Here is a 24042-nt window from a genome sequence, read left to right as displayed (position 1 = left end):
GTTTTTTCCCTATGACAAGGAGGGTTAGAAACTGCCTTGGTTTTTGAAAGCTGAGATTCTCCCTTAATTACATGCATGGCTCTAGGAAATACACCAAATATCATATAACTTGGCATTCTTACTGTGTTTCATGTTCAAAGCACTTTGCAAACCTCAGTTAATGAATCCTGTAAGCAGGAGTGTATTTGGAGGCAGTCAAACACTATCAATCCAAGCAGGACTTGGGACCCTAACAAGGCTCATTGGAGGATCAGGTCCTGAGCAAGCTGTCTCAGGGTCACTGGAGGACTCATAACTAGGATTACAGCTTTGGATTCCTCCTGGTCTAAAAGCTCACTTCTCTTATTAAAGATATTAGCACTCAAACAGAGCCTTATCCACTCTATAGCATCATGTTTATAGCCTTGGTCATCTTTACTTATGTTACTGATTTATTTTACTGATTTTATTTTTACATATTTATGTTACTGACTTCCCCTTCCAGCCAACCCTGCAGTAACAAAGCAGCAAATAATAGCATTTTAAAAAATGCTCAGACTATTTTTTTTAAATTGAAATCCCACACAACTCTGTAACACCTGGGAAGCAGCAAAAGACTCAAAACGGCAGCTTATGTTTCCACACCTTCCTTTCTTTCTTATCCACCCACCCAAAAATTTAACGGGAGTGTTTATTTCAAGAAAGAAAAAACTAAAACTAATGGGTAAGAGATGCATATGGAGATCCACCGGGTACTGGTCTAGAGACCGGGAAGGTCTCATTACACCTGGAGAGTCCTTTTTCCTTTCACTGCTAAATCCCACTCCTGGCCATCCCTTCTGGAAGGCTTTCTAAGGTTGGCAGTGTTTGTACTTCTTTGAAATGCAAGTCTCCTCGCTTTGTTTGTTTTTGAAATGGTTTGAAAGGGAGGAGCAGACGTCCTTAGCTACTAAAGCTGAGCTTTCCCAAAACACAAGCTGCTGCTCTTTGTTTGCATCTCGTTAATTAGCTCTGTGTCTAATTAGTGACAGGTTCCCTTTGGCTTTCCTGAAACCAAAGCTGCTCCATATCAGTAGAGGTCCATCAGGGGACTTGTCAGTGCCCGAATGGCTTCCAGCTGCTCCGCTGCCCTCCACACAGGCACAAGTGCACGCACACCGACCGACACTCGCCCGCTCCAGCTGACCGACTGGCCATTGCCCTGTCACAGTGATACCTGGCACTGAACCTTCAATTTCAGCCTAGTCCAGCCTGTTATACTCTAATTCTCACCACAGCATAATTCACCACAGAGACAGATTCACAGCAGGAGAGGAAACAGGCTCTCAGCTTCTAAGTCTTTGCTGTAGTCATCTTCCCAGCGTTTCGCTGTGACTCTTTGGTCCAGATTTCCCTCTGAGTTACCGTAGTCCAGTACACTAATTTCCCCCAAAGGTGTAAACTACTCATTCGAAGCTTCACAGCTTCTAGGGCACTCACTCTAGGATTCTGTTATTGCAGTTTTTTTATGTAGACCGAGGTGAGCTTGGTCTGTTACCAGCTTTGTTCACCTTTGTTGGGGTCTCATTTCAAATCCTTTCAGCTGTACACGCTGGTGTGTGAAAGAGGAAGGACACAGACTTGCACCATCCCAGGAGACCACTGAGACTGTTCCTCCCCCACGCACAGGCTTCCTGCTCTCCTCTGCTCACTTCCCCCCTACGGGTTTCCATCAGCAGGTCCCTAAAGAGAGAGGAGTTTATTTAATTCCCTACTGATGTCAGATCCTGTTGGTGCCAGAATGATTGATGGGCAAGCTCCATGACTGACGGGAAGATGCGCTTTCAATTAGCTGTGTGGGCTATTTCCCTCTCTCTGCCCTCTTTCTCCACAGTCCCTTTGGGGCAGTGCCCTGTTTGCAGGGTTTCTCTTTGTACCAGCACCCTGCATTCCCTACAGTCTATCAGCAGCATCAACATACACAAATGTGGCTGATTTTACACTGGACAAATCAGAACAGCGAAATCTCTGTCTTGGACATACACCAACCCAGACCCCTTCAATCCTGAGCCACTAGAGAAGGTATTTCTCCCAAGAAAGCCACAGGGTTCAGAGTATTTGATTCAAAACCTTTCTGAAACCCAGAGCCTGGGAGTCTGGCTCTACAGAACCAGGAGAAAAAGCATCATCCTTACCTGATTTTGACTCCTATTTTGACATAACCACTCTAAGACTGGACTACACACAAACCAAGATTACTCCTAAGAAACACTACCACGTGTGAAGGAGACAAGGATTCATCCTTTTGGGTTTCTCATTTCTGCAGAACATGCAATATCTTAGCTCTTGTTCTCACTCCTGTGTGATGAATTCAATCCCTGGCAAAGCCACTTGTGCAAACAGGATGGCAAGAGAACATCAAAAGGGCATTTTCACGACCCCCTCCTTGGCATTACCTTGAGTTTGCCAAATTAAACTATCTAAACCAATAAGCTTTTGCAACCGTAAAAAAATCAAGACAACTTTCACTGTTTAAAATTATGATGGTTAAGCAAAAGCATAAAAGTATCCTTTGACTTTTCTGTATGGTCTTGGTTAAACTGTGATTAAAAAAATATATCTCACAAGATCCTGATGTAGGTGACCAAAGGAAAATCTGCTGTGATGGCATCATGTCTTGGGAAGTATTTACCTTTGAAAAGGCACTTTCTGTAGCAGAATCTGACTCTCACTTAGGAGTGAACCAAGATTTTCACAAAGGTAATATACCAGTGTTTGCACTAGTCCAGGTTGCACTAGAAGTAATACAGTTTCTTCTAAATATCTTCCTGAACCAAGACTTTTTATGAAGAAGAAACATTACAATCTAAACACGGACTCCAGCCCAGAAGACCAAAACCCCTTTTCTGTGTCAGAGTTTTAGCAATAGCCAGATGTGGACGAACAGCAGGTGCCAACAGAAAACATCAGCTCTGAGCTCACATTCTCTTCACTGGCCAAATCCAAAGCATGAAGCTAGGTTATTGTTTAACTTTCCACCGATTTAGTTGGTGACAGCTGTGTGGAGATGAAAGAAATCAGGGCAGTAATGATGAACTCTATAATTTTGGGACAATCAATTTCAAAGACAAACTTAGCAAGCTAATGGGGAAATGCAGAAGAGCTGCAACATAATCCAAGGATGTGTCTCCTGTGAAGCATTTCCAGACCACCTTAAGCATGAAGCAAAGGAAGAACAGAAGAATCTGATCTGGCCATTGACACTGTCAACAAAATTTGCTCCAGCCACTGGCAGCAAAGATGAGCAGGGCATAGTGATGTCTATGTGTACAAGCACTGCAGGCAGGCAACGAGATCTAGAGAATCCTTTGGTGGGCACAGTCCCTGGAGCCATTCCCTTAGACTGAAGGGGTGAACAACTGGAGGTAAAATCTAAGCGACAGAGAAAGCTGCCCCAGATCAAGAGCTCCCTTTCTTCACGGCCTGTTCGTAATGCGCAGCCGAGCAAGTGCATCCCCGGTCTCACTCGGGCCGCCGGTGCCCTCTGCCGACCGGCGGCAGGAGGAGATCTCGGGCCTCTGCTAGCCTGCGTGGGAAGGCGTCAAACACAATGTGGAGACCTTCCCTTGGCCTAGGACCTCTCTCCAGCCTCTCCAGACATGCCGCGCAGCCACACATCTGCAAAGGGTCAGCGTAGCTGCCACAGAATCACGCACATGTGATGACCACGAGTGTCGTTCTGATATTCAGCATCCCTGTCACTCCCAGCCCCAATCCAGTCACCAAAATTCACCAGCATCTCTGGGTTTGTCTACAAGGAGCAGCCCTCTCAGCACATACTGTCATGTATCAGCCTCTCCACTCTGCACTACAGCAGGGCAGGGGCAGAGCAGCACAGCCCAGGAGTGCTCCGATTGCCCACTGAAGGAGGGGACTATCTGATTAGGGCTAAACAAGCACCCTGAAAGTTCAAGTGATGCCAGAGTCTGAATAAAGGAGGCTGCACTGTGGCCATTCTGATGGCATAAGATAAAAGGGCTGATGTCTTTAAAGGGCTCATTGCACAGAAGAAATGAAGGGTAAATTGCCCTTTTTATTTCCTGCTCATGTCAGCTGCTGATGAATTAGGAACGTGGATCCCTGCCGAAGAGCTCCCATGAGCCAAGCAGCCGGCTGAGAATTTGGGAGGTTCAGTTCTGCAGGGACACATAGAGCTGCGTTGTCTAGCAGCATCCTGATGCAGCTGTCTGTGGGCTTGGGTTATCACTGCAGGCCAGGTGAAGCAGGTGCTTGGGAGCTGTTGCTGTGACTAGCAGGGCAGCTGATGAAGGGGATGAAGAGAGGAGGTCTTTGCTAAAGGTGTGCCAGCCTTCGAACTCCAAACCATCCCTCTGGAGTAGGGAAAGCGCCAAGATCAATATGCTCTGCTCGCTCTGGCCTGGCTGATCTCAACATTTCTTTTCATCATTCAGACAAAATCTAAGTTATGAAATTGGTGCTCATTTCCAGCAAGGCCTCCTCCTAAAAGGTCTCCTTAAAAAAACAATGTAAATGAGTTTCAAAACAACCAAACAAACAAAGCACAACTTTATCAACAGGCTGTACTACAAATACAGTTATGACCCAAAGGACGTGGGGCACTTGCAAGATAGGCCTTCCTTCAGGACAAGGCTTTCTGGAGTGCAGGAGAATCAACCCACAGTCCTCTCTACCAAGTTTGGGCAAGACAAAGAAAGTAATCCCTAAACTATACCTCTGAGGCCTAGAAATGAGATCACACATCCTACAGATGGAAAAGCTTACTAAGATTGTACTCAGATTTTAGGAATGGTGCACACATCCAGAGCTTTTCTGCTTTTCCTGGCTGTATTTGGAAAAGGATATTGCCTCTCCCTAGAAACTCAGCCTCCCTTGCCAAGCTCTAGCATAGCATTGTGTGGAAGGAGAAAGGTGGGCTAAGTGATCCCTTTTAGTAATATTGGAGTGCAAGGGCACAGGGATATTGATCATCCAAAACTCAACAGGCTCATCGTGTGTAGATTTTCAATACCTGCAGTAAAAGGCTGCTCCATCCCATTTAGGTAGAATTTACTGAACCAACCACACAAGGAGTGACTAGGCACTAGGAATGAAGACATGGTAGCTGCTCCACACAAGCCTGGGAAGGAAGCCTTTCAGTTCACCTGAGAGCTTCTTTATTCCCTTTGCCCTCCTTGGCATAAACCAGGTTAAAAGGCCTTCTCAGAGCAAGAAAGGTCTTCCTGTGAAGAGCACAGTGGCTGCACAGTACTATTTATGATACACACATGCTGCAAATATCTGAAAGGAATATAAGTGGCTGAGCCAGGCTAGCAGGAGAAGCTGTTATAACTTTGTCCCAGGATTTTTGACAGGGTAGACACTTACAGCTTTAGTGGGGACAGCACATGTATTTCATGCCCCACCAGTTCAGAAGAACAAGCAGATATGCTGGCATCCTTTCAGCTCCAGCCTCTCCCCATACCCAACAGCTGAGAAGCAGCCAGGGCAGGCTCAGAGCACTAAGCGGTTGTGCAAAATCTCACAGTCCCAACACTGTTACCCATACAGAAAAGAGTGATTCAACTCTTCAAGTTCGATCTGCCACCCTGCAGCTTCCTCTTTGTTAGGATGGCACTGTGTTTCAGAAGCCCTTTCCCAGGCCTATCTTGGAGCCAGGTAACCTGGGTAAGGGCTCTGCTTCCTTACCTGTCTCATCTAAATGTGCATCATTCATTGCATCCCACACTTCAGGTGCCAAAGAGGAGAGCTGGCTTTGGCACCTGCTCTGAAGGCCCAGGAGGTGTACACTGAAAGGCAACTGCTTTCAGGCCATGGAAACAACCCTACCAGGTCTCCATTAGAGAAGGCGATGACAGTCGCACTTATATAGGTGACTAGATTTCATCCATAAGAGACAGGAGGATGCTTTATTGAAGGGCACACCAAGAAAAGGCGCCATCTTTTGGTTAACCTCTGCCCTCCCTGGTCCTTGCCACCCACGGTGAGCTAAGGCTGTTCCCTGAGCCAGAAGAACCAGTTCTGGTGGCAAGAGCTTGGCTTGCTGTCACAGCAAGAGCCTGAGCTTGCTTTATAAAAAGCACTTTCCTGAATGTTTTGCCTTCGGTGGCACTGCAGCACCTCCCCTTCCCAGGTGCCCTCTCCTGGACCAGACCTCAATTAACTCACAGCCTCAGGCTATAAATCAAGACAATAAAAGGGGCTGCAAAATAAACATGAACAAGTCTTCCCCTTTCCATTCAAACGTACTGAAGTGGCAAAGCCTTTTTCCAAGTGGAGCTTAGATACCATGTGCATCACTGGCCTCACAAGAGGGATTCCAGTGTGCTCAGATATTAATGCAGGTGACCTGGTCACTGGGATGCAGGTAGCACTAAGAAGTGCCCCATGGCTTGGAGGTCAGCATCAGGTCACCTCTCCAGAGTTCCTGTGGGGTAAACATTTCTAATTTACAGCTCACAAGAGCTGGAAAAGAAGATTTTAGAAATGGAGGTTAAATAAGCAATGTCATTGGGTTTTTTTTTATTATAAGGCCTGGCCTACCAGAACATAAAGGCATACATTTCATCCTGCAGACCTACCTGACACCTCTAATAAGGAAGAAATGTAGATCTTCAGCCTCTGAGCCAAAATGTGCTCTAAGGGATGTCCATGGGGTCAGCAAAGTTGGCTGCGTGACACTAACAACACAAAGGACTAAATTCTGCTGTCAAAGCAGCAGCAGTGAGAACTGTGAGCTTTTCTAAAAGTTTGCAGAGGAAGAGAACAGAGGGACTATAAACCATTGCTATTTGTAGTGCTCCAGTGCCTAAAGCTTCCATCTGAAAACAGGGCCACAGCATGTCAGGTGCTGTAAGGCAAAATGAGAGAAATACACTGCTCTGAAGTAGTAAAATCCTGTAGACAAGTTAGGGAAAGAAGATAAAGGAAAAAGAGAAGAGCTTTAGTCCAGTTCTCCTGATCCACCCATGCCCTTGCATTCTCTCACTGCAGAATATCCCCTTCCAAAGGCTGTCAAGAACAGTCTTTCAAAACAAGATGACCCGGCTTAGGGAAAGTTTCACCTCTGTCTCCTACAGAATTCAACCAACTCTCCATGCTGCTCAGAAACACAGCAGCCCCACTCATCTGGTCTACAGAGAAAAGAAACAGCTTTACTACCCCAAATGACTGCCAGTTCCCTCCGTGCTCCAGAATCCACATCAAATTTTATTGTAGCCTCCAGAGCCATATGGAACCTTGAAACATATTATCTACCTTGGAGGGTCAGTAAATCCCCACATCTGGGCACTACCACACTCGTTGGAAATTTTCCATCTCTCTTGTAGGTCCTAATCCAGCCCCAGGGAGTGCCCAGCTCCTGGTGAAATGCATGTTTGCTGGAAGATAAATCCTTGGCATATTATCATGAAGGTATGGATGAGGCAACTGTAGCTCACTTTTATTAGGAGATGGTCCAATACCTGTTCAGCTGCTCCTTGCAGTAGGGAATGAGTGAGCACATGTGCACACATCTGTAGTGGAACGTGAAGGGTTAAAATCCTTGGGTCTGTCCTTTTGTGGCCACTCCTTCTATTTTGATTGTAGGTTGCCAAATAAGTGCTCATTCAGAAAAGCAGGTGAGACATCTTTAGAGTCATGAGATGGATCAGAAGATATGAAGAAAAAGAGTTCAAGAGAGGAGGAAAAAAGCTGAAGTGAACTGAAGTCTTCCTTTAAGCCTTTGTCCCCCCCTGTAAAAGGGAAGCTACGACAATGCTCCCGTAGTTTGTCCAGTTAATTACAGAACAATAGGAGGAGGAGGGCTGTGATGGATCTTCGATTTACAAGATAGGGGTTTGAGAGCCAGAGAATGGTAATTACAGCAGACTTCCACACTGCCCATACAACTGACTGTTTGACTAACGAAAAGAATCCCTCCTATCTGCCTTCCCCTTGTCGATAAGAGCCGAATGCCACACAGGCACGAGTAAACAGCACAGCTGGGCTTCACTCAATCTCGAAGGGATGCCCGTTGTCCTTCCCCCCACCCTCGTCCTGGAGAGGTACCTAGGGAGAAGGTGAAGCACTGGCAACTGCTCACCTTCACCGCAGGGACTGGATACCCAGGGCAGAGATAAGAATCACTGAAGTAAGGCCACAGTCTAGGGGACAATGGAGAGGCTTGGGCCACAAAGCCATCCATCACATGGGAAACAAAGCCGTTGTCAGCAGGGACCGCTGCATCCTCCAGGCATGTCAGTTGTCGAGAGAGTTGGATGACAGGCCCCTCAAGGACTGACAAGGCCTCCAGGGAGATGCCAAGAGGAGAAGAAAGGACGTACAGCACCGGTGCCAGGAAAGGCCATGCTGTTTCACAGATTCCTCCCAGGTAAAGAAAGCGTAAATCTGTTGGTATCAGGGTGAATCTTTTGCAAATTAAACATTTCTCATGTAGCTGAGGATGCAGGAATTTTCCTTGGCACAAAGGAGTATTGCAGCTCCACAAATTAGAGTCCTTTACATATTCTGACCACAAAGCTCAGGTTCAAAATATTCAGGATTTCCCCCCTCTTTATTCAAAGGTGTGAGCCCATCCTGGATGTGTTTAAGGATCGTTTGGATGTTGTGCTTAGGGACATGGTTTAAGGTGAATCTTGTAGAGTAGGGTTGTAGGTTGGACTTGATGATCCTGAGGAGCTTTTCCAACTTGGATGTTTCTGTGATTTTGTGATTGCCTTGTTAGAGTGTAGTATATGGAGCACAAACACAAGAAACTCCACCAGCTTTTATGCTCCAGCTCTGTAACCAGCAACTAAGTGATGGAAGCTTTGCTCTAGCTACTCCATTGTAGGTGGTACACATCCGTCTTCACTCTCCTTCACACTTTATGTGCATCTCATACCACAAATTAAGGCCTGCCTAAGGAACAGCTTCTTTGATGAGCCTCTTCAATGGATACTCCTATTTCAGACTGAGTCAGTCTGACTTCCCGACCCACTCAAGCCTAATTGCCCTGTGTAGACAAGCCCTCTCATTAATAGTTTCTTGTGTATGTAGCTCCACCGAATCACCCACCTTGAGGGAACAAGAACGTTTCCATCAGGTCTGTCTTCCACTCGGAAGTAATACAAGAACAGCTATTCCTAGTTCAGTGCTGGCCTGAAAACAGGAATGAAACACATGTTTCTGATCATTTCAGAAGCTCAGAAAGAAGTTTGATTCAGAAAATGGGCAAGAAGAGGGGAAGCACATGTCCTGTTTGAAGTGTAATGTCTTGAGGGTTTATTAAGCCATCTTAGCCACTCTTAACACATGCACACGAAGTGTAAGCCCAAGGCAATGTGCAGAGTAGTTCACGATGCAGACACTAGAAATTAAGATGCCCCAGAGTTTGGGAAGTGCTGAATCCAGCAATGGGATCTGCGCTCACTACAAAGAAAGGTTGAAGTGGAGATGAGGTCTGAACTGAGATTCACAAATATCAAGGCTTACAGTGGGATACATCTTGAGTAATAAGCTGCTCTTTCTCCTTTCTTTCTTCTCATTACAGCTCCTGGGACTTTCCTTTTCTGTGTCATGTTTGGTGACTTTTTGCTTATTTTTCTGCAGTCGGGAGAGATGCCACAAACCTGGAGCTGGGCCCTTCCACCCATTAATCAAAAGCTACAAGTGCTCTGCAGGGAGACAAAATCTCTGTGTGTTTTCTCTGATATTTCTGGAGCATGGCATGGAGGGCAGGGGGGCTGGGCCAAGGACCCCTAGTTAGATTAACATTTTATTCAGAGACCTATTAATCAAAGTCAGAAGTGGCGTGAAGCGGCACCAAGGGAGAAAAATAGCTGGACAATCAAGGCCCTTAAAAAATAAAAACCACCTCAACCCCCTCCACACCCAGCTTGTTCTGATTTACTGCAACTCACAACTCATGCACAGTACTAGACGGGAGAGGGGGGGATTTGCAGCCTCTGTCCAAACGGGACTGGACCATACAGGTAAATCCTGTGGTTTTTTTTTCACATTAAGCAAACAACTCTCTGTATCCTGCCCCCAGCACCAGTCAAAAAGGTCCCTATCTTTCTTTCTGCAGAGCATAACGTGTTTTCATGCAAGCTTATACTTTTTAATTATTATTTTTGGAAGACAGCACGATTAGACTTCTTTTTCTTACAAGGAAAGACAGGCTCAGTTAACGGGAAGAGGTCTGGCCAGCGTTCTGCTTGATTAGGGCCTTTTGGAAGGGAGCATTTTGCCCCACAGAGAGGGAGATAAATGGACTTACACAGCACTTCACTGATGGGACTCAGGCACGTATGTGTCGAGAGACTGAACAACTCAGCATTTGTTCCCTCCAGCACCAGCACTAGCCCATCATGAGGTGAAGCACAGCGATGCAGGTGGTATGAGCCTGAAAACACACAGATAGAGTGGGTGCAGTGCAAAAGGGGTACTTTACTTTAACATGAAGATCAGCCAGGGAAGAATTCAACACTTATCTCTATGGTTTGCCCCCAAGAACTTAGCCACAGGAGCCCAGTCCATTTCAGGGAGAGTCCGGTCCATCTTTGACCTCTGCCTCTACAGGCTGCTTGGAGAATATTAGCTCAAGGACTTCTGAAAACTCAACACACAGAAGGGAGTTTGGCCCCATGGACCTGAAGGGTATTAAGAATATTATTCTACAGGGTCTGACCAGTAGTAACACATAAGTTAAATGGAGCTCAGAGGAAAACCTTGTGCTTTCCTCTGGAAGTGGGATAAACCAGCTGGAAGAGAGAGGACAAGGGCTAAGCTAGAGAGCGACATCATGTCAGTCATGCCAAGCAGTTCCTAGGAAACTCTGTTAGTTGTCTTACATGAAGGAAGCTCTGAAGCAAGGAAGTACGAACTTGGCTCCTTCTCAGAGGAGTTGGGGAAAACTGCATGTGTGCATCCTCTACCCAGGAAGAGCCAAGGCATCCCCAGCAGCTTTGGGTTGGTTTTCTTCCATGGCAAGTTCCTAGCAATTGCTGACAGCAGGGAGACATGGAGAACTCAATTCCTTTCTCCCTTCCCCAGGCTTCTGCCACCTCTAATCCCCAAACACAAGTATATGGAGGAAGAAGTGGATTTTTCCTGCACAGATAAACAAGACACCAGGCAAAGAGAGGCTTGTGGAATGCACAGCCCAATGGATCTAGTTTCCCAGAAAGACTGGCCTGGCCGTAGCAGAAGGTTAATTAACTCTGGCAGCTCAAGGCTGGAAAATGTCCACTTCATGCACTAGAGTGCCTGTCCATGGGTGAAGAGAGGGCCACGCAAACTATGGGGGCAAAGGTTCATCTGCAGACACATACAAAAAGCTTGGCTGGGCTTGTGCTTGGGTCCTGTGGGAGGAACACTAGAAAGATTTAGCCAGTTGCTACAGCCAGAGCAGGGTCTTGCAAGTGCAAGACGAGAACAACAAAACCACAAAAGAGCTAGAAAAACACAGCCATGCCAGGCGTAGGTGGAGACACATTATCTTATGGGGCACCCTGTCTCCGTTCTCTGAGCATCATAAGTGCCTTTGTATCAGCATCCAGGAAAAATGGCTGAGTGCTCGAAAGAGCTTGAAGACACAACCTTCAGTGGATGTGGTGGTTCACAAGCAGAGGAGCAGAATGCATCATGTTAGCATACTAGAAAAAATCAAGTTACTCCAAGGCCAAGCAGACCCAGTGAAAGCAGTATTTGGCTTTCCTTGCACACTGAAAGTGGGCACTGACCCATATGTCTGTGCACTCTTCAGTTAAGCATGTTTGGGACTGGAGAACTGTTCTCACTGCCACTTCTGCAGCTTGTCAGATTGCGGAACACATTTCCTGCTCAATGAGACCAAAGTTAGGAGAGATCTCATTCCAGTGCAGCACCTCCCAACTGTGATCACACATCAAAAAATGCCCCTGCTCTCTGCCATTCCTGTAACACCCAGGGTATGAATGTCTGAGAAGATTCATGGTAGCGTTATACAAGACATCTGTGAGACGGCAGCATTTGCCCATCAAAGAACAGGGCCTGGAGACAGGCTGCCTCCAAAACTCTGGTGTCGGCCTGTAACACAAACCTTTCCAGCCTCAGACTTACTGAAACTCAGAGGAACCTGGCAACTGAGCTAACCATGAAGAGCAGAGGAAGAAGTCCCTCTTCAGCAACGTGTAAATTACTGAGAAGAAAGTGAGGAACAGCTACATGCAGGACAGCCACGTTGGGCTGCTCATCCTTCCCTGCCACTTCCCAGGAAGCTGATACAAGATGAAGGGGCATTCAATCTCAGCTTTGCTGCTGATGTGCTCTGAGAGCAGGAACATGCAAAACCTTTCCCTGCTTCAATTTCTCCATCTTAGTAATTAATACAGCAACTAGTACCCAGCTTGGTAAAGCTCTCTGAGATCTGTTGTCGAGAAGTGGTGCTGCACTTTGGCCACAACAACCCCATGCAGAGATACAGGCTGGGGTCGGAGTGGCTGGAGAGCAGCCAGACAGAGAGGGATCTGGGGGTACTGATTGATACCCGCCTGAACATGAGCCAGCAGTGTGCCCAGGTGGCCAAGAGAGCCAGTGGCATCCTGGCCTGCATCAGGAATGGTGTGGTCAGCAGGAGCACGGAGGTCATTTTGCCCCTGTACTCTGCACTGGTCAGACCACACCTCGAGTACTGCGTTCAGTTCTGGGCCCCCCAGTTTAGGAAGGACACTGAGATGCTTGAGCGTGTCCAGAGAAGGGCGACGAGGCTGGTGAGAGGCCTCGAGCACAAGCCCTACGAGGTGAGGCTGAGGGAGCTGGGGTTGTTTAGCCTGGAGAAGAGGAGGCTCAGGGGTGACCTTATTACTGTCTACAACTACCTGAGGGGTGGTTGTGGCCAGGAGGAGGTTGCTCTCTTCTCTCAGGTGGCCAGCTCCAGAACAAGGGGACACAGCCTCAGGCTGCGCCAGGGGAAATTTCGGCTCGAGGTGAGGAGAAAGTTCTTCACTGAGAGAGTCATTGGGCACTGGAATGGGCTGCCTGGGGAGGTGGTGGAGTCGTCATCCCTGGGGCAGTTCAAGGCAAGGTTGGATGTGGCACTTGGTGCCATGGTCTAGCCTTGGGCACTGTGGTAAAGGGTTGGACTAGATGATCTGTGAGGTCTCTTCCAACCTTGGTGGTGATACTGTGAAGTATCTGTGAGATTTATTTTAATTTTACTAAGTATGTTCTCCACACTTCCTAGAACAGGAGGTTCATCACAAGGTAGGTGAAAGAATGATCAGTGCCTGGAACTATTTTAAGGTGTCCTACCATCCAAAAGGTTGTAATCCTCTGTGCTGCATTAGGATACAATAAACAGCAGCTGGGGAGCTTACAACTCTGCTTGGGGAAGTCTCTCTGTAGCAAGAGCAGGGTGAAACATTATCACAGAATTTCTGTGATTCTTTGGCTTGCTACTCAAGATAAGTATCATAGCCTTAAATATTTGAGAGAAATACTAAACCTAAACAAAACAAAGTAAGGTTCAAACTGAATTGTTTGCAAAGAATATAGTAGGAAAAGAGAAGGAATAGAGGCCAGGAGGCATTAGGCAAGCCAAAGACAACATTCTGAGAACACCATGCCACTTAATGCAGTCAAATTTATTTCAAAAGCAAAGAAATTGTTTTTCAGAAGTTATTGCATAGCCATGCGGTAGCAGGAGGCATATACTTGCCACAGATACATCTTCTCCTTCTGCCCAGCATTTTTCACTGGCAAATCTCAAAGCACTTACAGATCTTCAAATTTAGCATACTTCCAGGATTAATTTTCTAGGTTAAGTTCCTTGATAACTCTACTCAACAAAATACCCTTCAGTTTTTTTCAATCTGATCACAGTGTCCCTGCAAAAGCTGTGTTAGCCTGAAGCTACAGGGTGCTTCACAGTAGCCCACAAGTTTTGCTTTTCTCTCCATTGCAAGCCTAAGTGCATCAGCTCCAATAGATTTCATGCTTTATTTTTCTGTACAGTTTGGCATACACTGACATGGGTGCAATAATTCCAACAGAAGAGCCTCTCTTTCCTGCCATGCTGGACTCTGAACCGGGGCTGTATTAGCCAGAAAGGTAGGAGGGTAAGGCAGAAGACAGACAAGGAAATCTTGGCATTCCTCTCCAAGCTTGTAACCAGATCCTCCTTCCTCTGTTATTCTTGCCACTCAGTCTCCATCTATAGGAACTGCTGAGGATACAACTAGGGCAGCTCAGTAGGCAACAACTCTTTCAGCGTTTGTAAATACTCCACGACTAAGTTCCTTGTTTCTAGGAAACTGCCCATCAGGTCCAACCCTTTTTCTCCTGCTCACTCTTGGTCCCTTTATGTGTCTTATGCATGGATTTTGTTTGCTTTAAGCGTTAGTAGCACTGATGCTAAACTCTACAGTTGAGTGAGGAAACCTTTTCCAGACGGCTCACAATAGCAAACAAACAGCCAGCACTGAATGCTCCCACGTGCCTGCCTGGGACATCTTCACCTTTGCAGCACTCAGTTCAGACCTCCCACGCTCAATGAAGTCAAGGGGAAAGACCTCTGAGGGTGGGTTAGAGATGACCAATCCAAGCAGATAGTGAAGATGCCCCAGCCCTGATGTACTCCAGCAGCCCTGGTGTATCATCAGTGCTGTGACTGCCAGGTGGAGAACACCCACCTCCTCTCCTTCAATATGGGGAGCATGGATGTACATACTCATGGCCCAGGGGTGCTGGAGAAGTGTTCCAGAGAAGGGTAGAAGATAGTAAGTTATCTCTTCAAATGGGTAGTCATTAAAAGCGATTCACACAAGGCTCCTGCTGGCTGTCACAGCAGGAAGGAGAGCAGTTTCACACAGCCTCTCAGCTTTATATGCTTCTTGTCTTAAGCTCTGATGTCCACCTCCACACCAGCCTACTTCACATCCTGTTGGTGCCAATGCACAGAGATGCAGGGGCCTGGCTGGGTGCAGCTGTTAACTATGCAGCACCCAAGCTCAGCATCACCTCCCACCCACTTCACTCACCATCTGCTAAAGCACAGTCCAAGGAGACATCACTCCAACATCTCTGGGGCTGCATCCTGCTCACCATGGGCAGGAAGTATTAATGCCAAGCCACTCCTGTACAGATGAGCCATTGCAATCCCTGCCTATTCCCTTTCCTTTCACACTAGAGGCTTCCTTCTGCCCTGCCCTCCTACCACAGCAAAAGCTCCTGTTTGATATGCACTCCAGCTGCTTCCCAACAGGAGATATTCCCTCTCTGACTGACATTTCCTTTGAAATAAGAGAAACACAGCAGGCGCTGGACTCCCAGTGTGTCAACACGCACAGCTCAGCACCTCCAGGGGTCCTGGGAGTCCTTCCAAGACCTGCTGGATTGCTGTGGTTAACAAACGTTCAGTCTCTGAGCAACAGAACTCTTCTGCTTTCCAGGGGATAAACCCCAAATGCTGTCAGTCCTGCCTGGCTTCTGTCAGGTGGATCCACTTGCACAGCAAATCAAAACAAAGCTGTAACTTAGGCAGGATCCAGCCTCTTGCAGGAAGATCTATGCCACAGAGGCTTGGCTCCAAATAAGTCACCTTCCCTCCACAGCAGCAGCCCTCTAGGTCTCTGGTAGTCCTACCAACAAAGATCATTTACCCCATCCTCTGCTTTCTGTCCTTTTGCTATCTCAGCACATGCAGTGAAAGACACTTCAGCAGACAGATACTCTTCACCACGCAAGACATGAAGCTTGTGGAAACCATTCAGTGAATTATTATTTTAGAATGAAGCCCCCAGCTTCTGAAGCCCCAAAACCTGGTGGAATAAACATGTGTTTTTGAAACACAGATCTAAAAAAATATATACAGTGTTTCTTTAGATGTCTTCTTTACAGTTAACAAATACTAAACTTCAGGTTTTGGATTAGAGTGATTTTTTCACATAGAAATTCAAGTGGGTTGCTAGTAGGCAGGAGGGTAAACATGGAAATGTATGCATTGGTTGCCTGTCCTGGGCTTCAGCTGAGCTGTTTCCAGGACAGACTCTTTTTCACCCTAAGATGGGAAACATCTGAGATAATTTCTCATCCCACATGGATTTCACAATTTGCCATCCCTGGGAATGTAGAGTGCCTAGCACATGAGGCCCTGCAGACATCTACAGATAAAGACAAGGCGAGGTAGGAATGCCGGAGACTCACACAAATGGGGATTGAAATTACATGCTAATTTTTCCACAGCTAATTAACTACTGGAACAAGTTTAGGGGACATAGTGTCCAATTCTAATCCAAATTTCCTCTCATTTTGATGGGACTCAGATGCTTTCAGTGGGTTTAGAAATACTTGCATTACTGGACATAACTAAGGTTACACTACCAAGACATGCATAATCAAGTGCCCTTGCCCCACAGCTGTGCCTTCCTTGTGCTGGATCTCATTAAATAAGAGATTCATCTTGGTAGTTTGTGTGCACAGCCTAGCACGTGCTACAAAGGCTCCTTCAGTCAACCCTGGCTATACTGAAGTCAATGGTAGAATGGAGCAGGGCCAGAATTCCACTTCACTGCCTGAAGGTTAGATATGTTTTCAGCAGTTACATCTCCACATTGTTTTATTTTGCTTTCCTCTCTGCATGTCTAGAACAGAAACTAGGGCACTGGCTTATTGCAACACACAGCAGCTTACCCAAAGTGTGACTTCTCCCAGAGTGTGAACATCACCACATAGATCAAACCACACTGCACTTCAAGTGGAGCCTTCTTCCATATCCTCGCATGACAACACACCTCATGATAGCTTTTCAGATTACAGACAATGCAATTCCCTCTCTCTCCACCTTCATTTCATACAAGCTTATTTTTCCCCTCTTCTCTGTGTGCGTCATTCACTCAACACAGAAACAAAAAATTCTTCTGTCCCTTTTTTCACTCAGACTGAGATGGACAGATGCAAACCACTCTACCTGAAGCACTGTAGGACACCTCAGGGGAATTTGCACACTGAAATTGAAGCACAGCACTTGGAGGGAGCTTCCCTTTGTTTAGATGCAGACAGAACAGAAGTGACACATTGCTTCTTGCACTTTTGCAAACCTCAGGCAAAAAGGAAAAGCATCAAAGGGACCACCAAAATGCCACTCTTGACATATAGTGACAATGGGGACAAGAGGAGAAGAAGCAATCAAGAATATCAATGTCTTGCTTTCAAAACCTTCTGCACTGGATCATCAAATGAATCTGTTTGGTGGTTTTGGTGTGGCTGAGCCAGCAAAGACCAAACATAGGCAAGTGGCAATCTATATATTATGCATAACTTGAAAAATGCTGACAGCACTGGGAAGGGTGGGGAGGAAGAGCAGGTACCAACAGAAGAGGCAACAGCTCACAGCAGAGCTGAGGATGAGGCAAGAAGGATGATGCCAGCTTTGGTCTGACGTGAGCTGCCAGGCCAGGGTGGAGACTTTGAACTGGACTTGGAGAGAATTATTACATGGTAGAAAAACATGTACATGCAGGGAAGGTGGCCTCTGCTTCATAGGTTTTCATGTGGGCAACCTCACTGCAGCATGCTGGAATTTATGTAGCCTAAATATGAAGCCCAAGTCTCACTGACAGTCACTTTGTCTCACGTCCCCATAGAACAAAGATTTCATGCTTAAACTCCCTTCTCTCTCCCCACAGGAATCTAGGCAGCTGATCTAATATGGAGATTCACCTGAGAAAGGTACAAAACAGCCTGGGGAAAAGCCTTGATTTCACCAGCAGGTTCATTCATAGAGATCATGACACAGCACATAAGGGGACCATTGTTCCTGGAATAAAATCTCCATTTCAGCTCTCTTCTTTGACCATGATCAATAGGAGGGAATTAAAGTCTCATCCTGGGAAAAAAAATTTAGCTTGCTAACACTGTGTTGAAAGATCAGGTAATGGAGATGCAAAGCAAGTGAGGGCATTTGCACCACCTCTTGGTGAGCTTGAGAATGCTGGAGGTAAAACCCCCAGTGAGAAAAGCTCCCCAAACACAGGCCCAGCCCTTTTGCACCCCATGAAAGACAGCCAAGTTAAGGGCTATGATTTGTAAGAGACGTTGTCAGTTTCACAGGACGTCAGACCCCACGGCTCCTCCCAGTGCAGCAGGGCGTTTGATCTTTCAGCCTCTGCATTTTCTGTTCATGGACACACAGCCAACACAAACAACTCTGAGCTGTTCTGCACTTGCATCCTACCAAACCCTGGGGTACTCTCTGAGCACCTATTCCCCACCCATGCTTCAGGCAACCTCCCATCTCCAATAGGCATGCCAGCAGAAACCCACAGCTCTTACCATCACTTGCCAAGGGCTGGATTTCAGCTCTCCAAAGCTCAGACTGAACACCCCACAGAGAACCAACACTTATTTCCATCACACCCATAGCAACACAATGCCCCTTTCCTCCCCTCTCAGTTTTAGTATCATGTTTTGGAATGCCAGTAAGAACAGGACTGTTCAAACTAGGAGTTACAGGTTCCAAAGGCAATATCTGCTGCTTGGAACATCATTGTCAGTCTATTTGGGCAGACACGCTTGCCTTCGTCCTCTTCCAGGCCCACATCTCACGTTGATTTTACTAGTGGAAGTAAACAGATGAGAAGCTGTTTGCTGCCCTCTTCTGAGCACACTCACTTAACGTCACTGCAGGCAAGGGCTCTGGAATGAGCAGAGCTCTGTTTCCATGCAAAATGAATGACATTGCTGTGTCATCAAACACTGTGACAGGGCAGGTTAGAAGGCACCATCAGCTATTGGATATGAGGATGATAGATCAGAGAGTTACACAACCTAAAGCATTAGCCACCCACAGAGGACATTCCTGGCATTTTGATTTCAGAACTGTCAGGCAGAAATATAAAGAACTATCTCCCAGCACATTCTCTTTTCATCACAAACATTTCAGAGCAGCAGCATGCCCTAAGACAGGAAGAAAATTACTTGCGGGTTTAAGAGGATAAGTTGGTTTTATTTTGGGCTAAACATGCTTAAATCTTTCGTTCTCCAGCAGTGGTCTATCCTGTCCTTCCAAGGAACATGCAGCTCTATGTCTATCTAGACATAGAGTACATATGCACACCCTCTCTTCAGAGCAAACTGTGCTAGTTTGAGGCAAATTGGAATATTTTAGTGAGAAAAAATAGATTATAGGCTGTGAAAAGGAAACAATGGTGATGTCTACTTCACTCATAGGCTTGCTGAGATGTATAAAAACAAGAGCACAAAACATAGGTAAGACAGAGCAGGACAGTCAGTGTCAGTGTGTGGGTCTCTGTCTGAGACTATGCATGTAAGGCAAACTCTGAGATAAGGTAGAGGGGTGCAAAGAAGGTAGAAGGGTGTTGGGAGCCCCTCCTGGGGACTCTGATTTCTAGGAGGGGTGTTGAGTTTCTGTATTACTTTTAACTTACAGATTTCTGTATATAGCTGTATCTATCATAGCATCATAGAATCAACCAGGTTGGAAGAGACCTCCAAGATCATCCAGTCCAACCTAGCACCCAGCCCTAGCCAATCAACCAGACCATGGCACTAAGTGCCCCAGACAGGCTTTGCTTCAACACCTCCAGGGACAGCAACTCCACCACCTCCCAGGGCAGCCCATTCCAATGCCAATCACTCTCTCTGACAACAACTTCCTCCTAACATCCAGCCTAGACGTCCCCTGGCACAATTTGAGACTGTGTCCCCTTGTTCTGTTGCTGGTTGCCTGGCAGAAGAGACCAACCCCAACTGGCTACAACCTCCCTTCAGGTAGTTGTAGACAGCAAAGAGGTTACCCCTGAGCCTCCTCTTCTCCAGGCTAAACAACCCCAGATCCCTCAGCCTCTCCTCACAGGGCTGTGTTCCAGGGCCCTCACCAGCTCTGTCGCCCTTCTCTGGACATGTTCCAGTATCTCAACATCTCTCTTGAATTGAGGGGCCCAGAACTGGACACAGCACTCAAGGTGTGGCCTGACCAGTGCTGAGTACAGGGGAAGAATAACTTCCCTTGTCCTGCTGGCCACACTGTTCCTGATCCAGGCCAGGATGCCATTGGCTCTCTTGGCCACCTGGGCACACTGCTGCCTCACATTCAGCTACTATCTACCAGTACCCCCAGGTCCTTTTCTGACTGGCTCTCCGGCCACTCTGTCCCCAGCCTGTAGCACTGCTTGGGGTTGTTGTGGCCAAAGTGTGGAACCCTGCACTTGGCCTTCTTCAGTCTCACCCCACTGGCCTCTGCCCACTCATCCAGCCTGTGCAGGTCCCTCTGCAGGGCTCTCCTACCCTCCAAAAGATCAACACCTGCTGTATATATTGTAAATATCTGCTTGTATATTGTGCTAAGCTGTAAATATAAAGCTTCATTCCTTAACTTCCATCTGGCTGAGTCTAGTCTGGGTGATTTCAAAAGAGAAAAGGGAGGGAGGTAATTCCCAAACCATCACAGCAAACCTTGTCACTGCAACTTGCTGCTTTCAAGATATTTATCCAAGATGATATTTATCCAGGAATTTGAAAGAAAGAAGAACCAATGTGCCTTCTTCCCCCATACAATCTACCAGTCATTTGGAACTTCACCAAGGAAGTGCTGGCCTACTTTTTAGACATGCCAGGTTTGGAGCTCTGCAGCATGGAGACTGCAAACACACTTTTGTTTGGTTTCCCAAGGCTTTTTAATCTGGTATCTTTCAGAGACAGAAGGTGCTTGGAAGCACCTTCAGTCTTTGGTAATTCAGCAGCCTGTCCAGCAGGCCCGGTAGCCCAATCCTGTTGGACTGGCCATGATACTAGGAAGTTACTCTCAAAGCAGCCTAATAGCTTTCGTTTATCTTTGCCATAATTCCATCACTAGCTTCCCTTTGAAGACGCTGTACAGCCTTGCACAGTCCCTCCCTTCAGAAAGAAAGTAAATTTTCTCTTCAGCAGCAGCACAGCAGATCCTCTGCAGTCAGTGGAGCAAGTAAGCATCTGTGAGGTGCAGCTTTCTGAGCCAGGAGATGCCAAGACACACAGGCTCTAGATTTATGGATTAAACATGCTGCCATGGCATACAAATCACTCTGCACTCAGTGTAATTCATTATCACAGTGCTATGGCTAGTCACATTCTTCACAGGTGCAAATGATGCCAAAAAGGCTTTTTACCTTTCAAGTGCCAAGACTTAATCATGCAGAGTCAAGACCCCTCCTGCCTCCCCAGGGAAGTGAATCTAAAGTCAGCAGTTGTTCTCTGTGGGCACACCAGTCCTGATGAGTTTCCAGCACCCTATGGCAGTGATGACAGGCAGGCAGCTCAGCAGTCACAGGGTCAGGATCATGCCTGCTTCCAGTCCTGCCTCTCCCAACAACTGAGCTTGTGTCTTTAGTAGTATTTGTTAGAACCTGTCTATGTGCATTAGCAGCATCCTCTTAACTAAGGTAAATTCAGCTAAAAATCTGCAGGCAAACCCAGGGATTCATTCTGCCACACTAACACACTTTGCAAGGCCTTGTACATTCCTTGCATGTACCAGTAAAGGAAAAGGACTTCAACAACAGGCACAAAATAGCTAAAATAACAGACCTAAAGAAATGAGAAGGAAAGGGTGAAGGCAAGGCAGTAAGCCGTGCTACTTTCTAACACATCTGCATCTCAACTGTGAGAAAAGAACACTACAGGAGAACAAGACAGAAAACAGGATTTCCATTCCTCTGGCAAGGCTTTTCCTCAGGGAAAAAAAAAATCAATGCAGCACTTAACAATATTTAAAATTAGAGATTTAAAAGTGACAGGAGGATTCAAGAAGCATGAGTTTGGGCACCCTCGCAGGGCAGGCTCCCCGGAGGAGCTCTGCCTCCCCTTAGGGGACCCCTGGTGACACTGCAGCGGAATCGCAGCTCCCAATAGAAGGTGCATTGGCTGCAAAGTCCAGCAAGGTGCAGACCTCGGAATTAAAAACAAATCTGGGCTGGAACTGCATTCCCTCAGGCGCTACACTGCAACATCCAGGCAGGCCACCTCCACAGGTAGTGTCGGAAGAACAGACGCCAGAGACAGGAAAAGGGGAAAGAGGCCTCCTGACGCAGAGCTGTGAACAATACCTGTGCTCCTGAGACAGAGCTGTGAACAATACCTGTGCTCCTGAGGCAGAGCTGTGAACTATACCTGTGCTCCTGAGGCAGAGCTGTGAACAACACCTGTGCTCCTGACGCAGAGCTGTGAACAACACCTGTGCTCCTGACGCAGAGCTGTGAACAATACCTGTGCTCCTGAGGCAGAGCTGTGAACTATACCTGTGCTCCTGAGGCAGAGCTGTGAACTATACCTGTGCTCCTGAGGCAGAGCTGTGAACAATACCTGTGCTCCTGAGGCAGAGCTGTGAACTATACCTGTGCTCCTGAGGCAGAGCTGTGAACTATACCTGTGCTCCTGAGGCAGAGCTGTGAACAACACCTGTGCTCCTGACGCAGAGCTGTGAACAACACCTGTGCTCCTGAGGCAGAGCTGTGAACTATACCTGTGCTCCTGAGGCAGAGCTGTGAACTATACCTGTGCTCCTGAGGCAGAGCTGTGAACTATACCTGTGCTCCTGAGGCAGAGCTGTGAACAACACCTGTGCTCCTGACGCAGAGCTGTGAACAACACCTGTGCTCCTGAGGCAGAGCTGTGAACTATACCTGTGCTCCTGAGGCAGAGCTGTGAACTACACCTGTGCTCCTGAGGCAGAGCTGTGAACTACACCTGTGCTCCTGAGGCAGAGCTGTGAACTATACCTGTGCTCCTGAGGCAGAGCTGTGAACTATACCTGTGCTCCTGAGGCAGAGCTGTGAACTATACCTGTGCTCCTGAGGCAGAGCTGTGTCACTTCACATCAGGCTGGCCCAGGCACATCAGCATGGTGAACATCTTCCTCGGCCTTCGAGGCCTCCCGCCACGCTACAGCCAGCCCTCCCGGCAGGGGGAGGGCCTCGACGCCGGGGCAAAGCCACTGCAGTGCTCCATACTCTGGGGGCTGGCACGGAGCACTGGGAGGAGCTGAGCCGCAGTGAAGCAGCCCACAGCAGAGGCGCCATGAGCCTCCCTTTCCCCTCAGCAGCCCCGAGCGCGGCCCGGCCCAGCGCCGCCTTCCCCTCACAGGCTCCCGGCAGCCTCGCGCCTGAGGGAGCGCGCGGGCTGCAGCCGCGAGCCGCCGGCTCCGGGCGCGGCCGCTAGGGGGCGCGCGGCGGCGCCAGTCCGAGCCGCTTCCCGCCGGTCCTGTCCCCTGCCCCCCGCCGCGGCGCCAGCCCGAGCCGCTTCCCGCCGGTCCTGTCCCCTGCCCTCCGCCGCCGGCGCCAGCCCGAGCCGCTTCCCGCCGGTCCTGCCCCCTGCCCTCCGCCGCCGGCGCCAGCCCGAGCCGCTTCCCGCCGGTCCTGTCCCCTGCCCTCCGCCGCGGCGCCAGTCCGAGCCGCTTCCCGCCGGTCCTGCCCCCTGCCCTCCGCCGCCGACCCAGCGGCCGCTCTGCTGGCGCAGCCCCATTGGTGTGAGAACTGGAGCCCGAGAGCGCCGGGGCCAGACACCAGCAGCTGCCAGGGCTATCACCCTGCAGGTGTTCCTGCAGCAGGAGCCACTCTTCCCCTCCAGCCCGTCACACCAGAATGTGATACACAGGAGCACGATCCGTGCTGGGAGCAAACAGAACGGGGGGGGAGATGTGCCTCCCCGCGGTGAACTAGTGAAGGAACTGGCGGGGCTTCTACTGCGCTTGTGCGGGGGGTGTCAGAGCCAGGACATACAGAGAAGCCCAGCAGCGGTGTCCGGATGAGGCAGGCACATGGGGATCATTCCAGGGACTCGTTTGCGGCCTCGATGCATGCACGCACTCGGTTCACGCACCTGTGAGAGGAGGCTGTGCGCTCGCTGCAGGAGCGGGCAGAGCGCAGGCTCCCTCCTGCCCAGCGCCGCTTGCTTCCCTTTCAACAAAAACATTTCGTATTGTCTTTGGCACCCATGGGTTTGTGCCCGAGGTCATTTGTAACAACGATAAGCAGCAACCTCGTGGAGCTAGAAGGGAGCAGCTACTGTGGAGCTCGGTAGCTCAACGCT

This window comes from Pogoniulus pusillus, chromosome 30 (genome assembly GCF_015220805.1).
Source record: "Pogoniulus pusillus isolate bPogPus1 chromosome 30, bPogPus1.pri, whole genome shotgun sequence".
In the NCBI taxonomy this organism is placed as follows: domain Eukaryota; kingdom Metazoa; phylum Chordata; class Aves; order Piciformes; family Lybiidae; genus Pogoniulus; species Pogoniulus pusillus.
The sequence above is the reverse complement of the archived record's forward strand: the minus strand, read 5'-3'. Positions refer to the sequence as shown.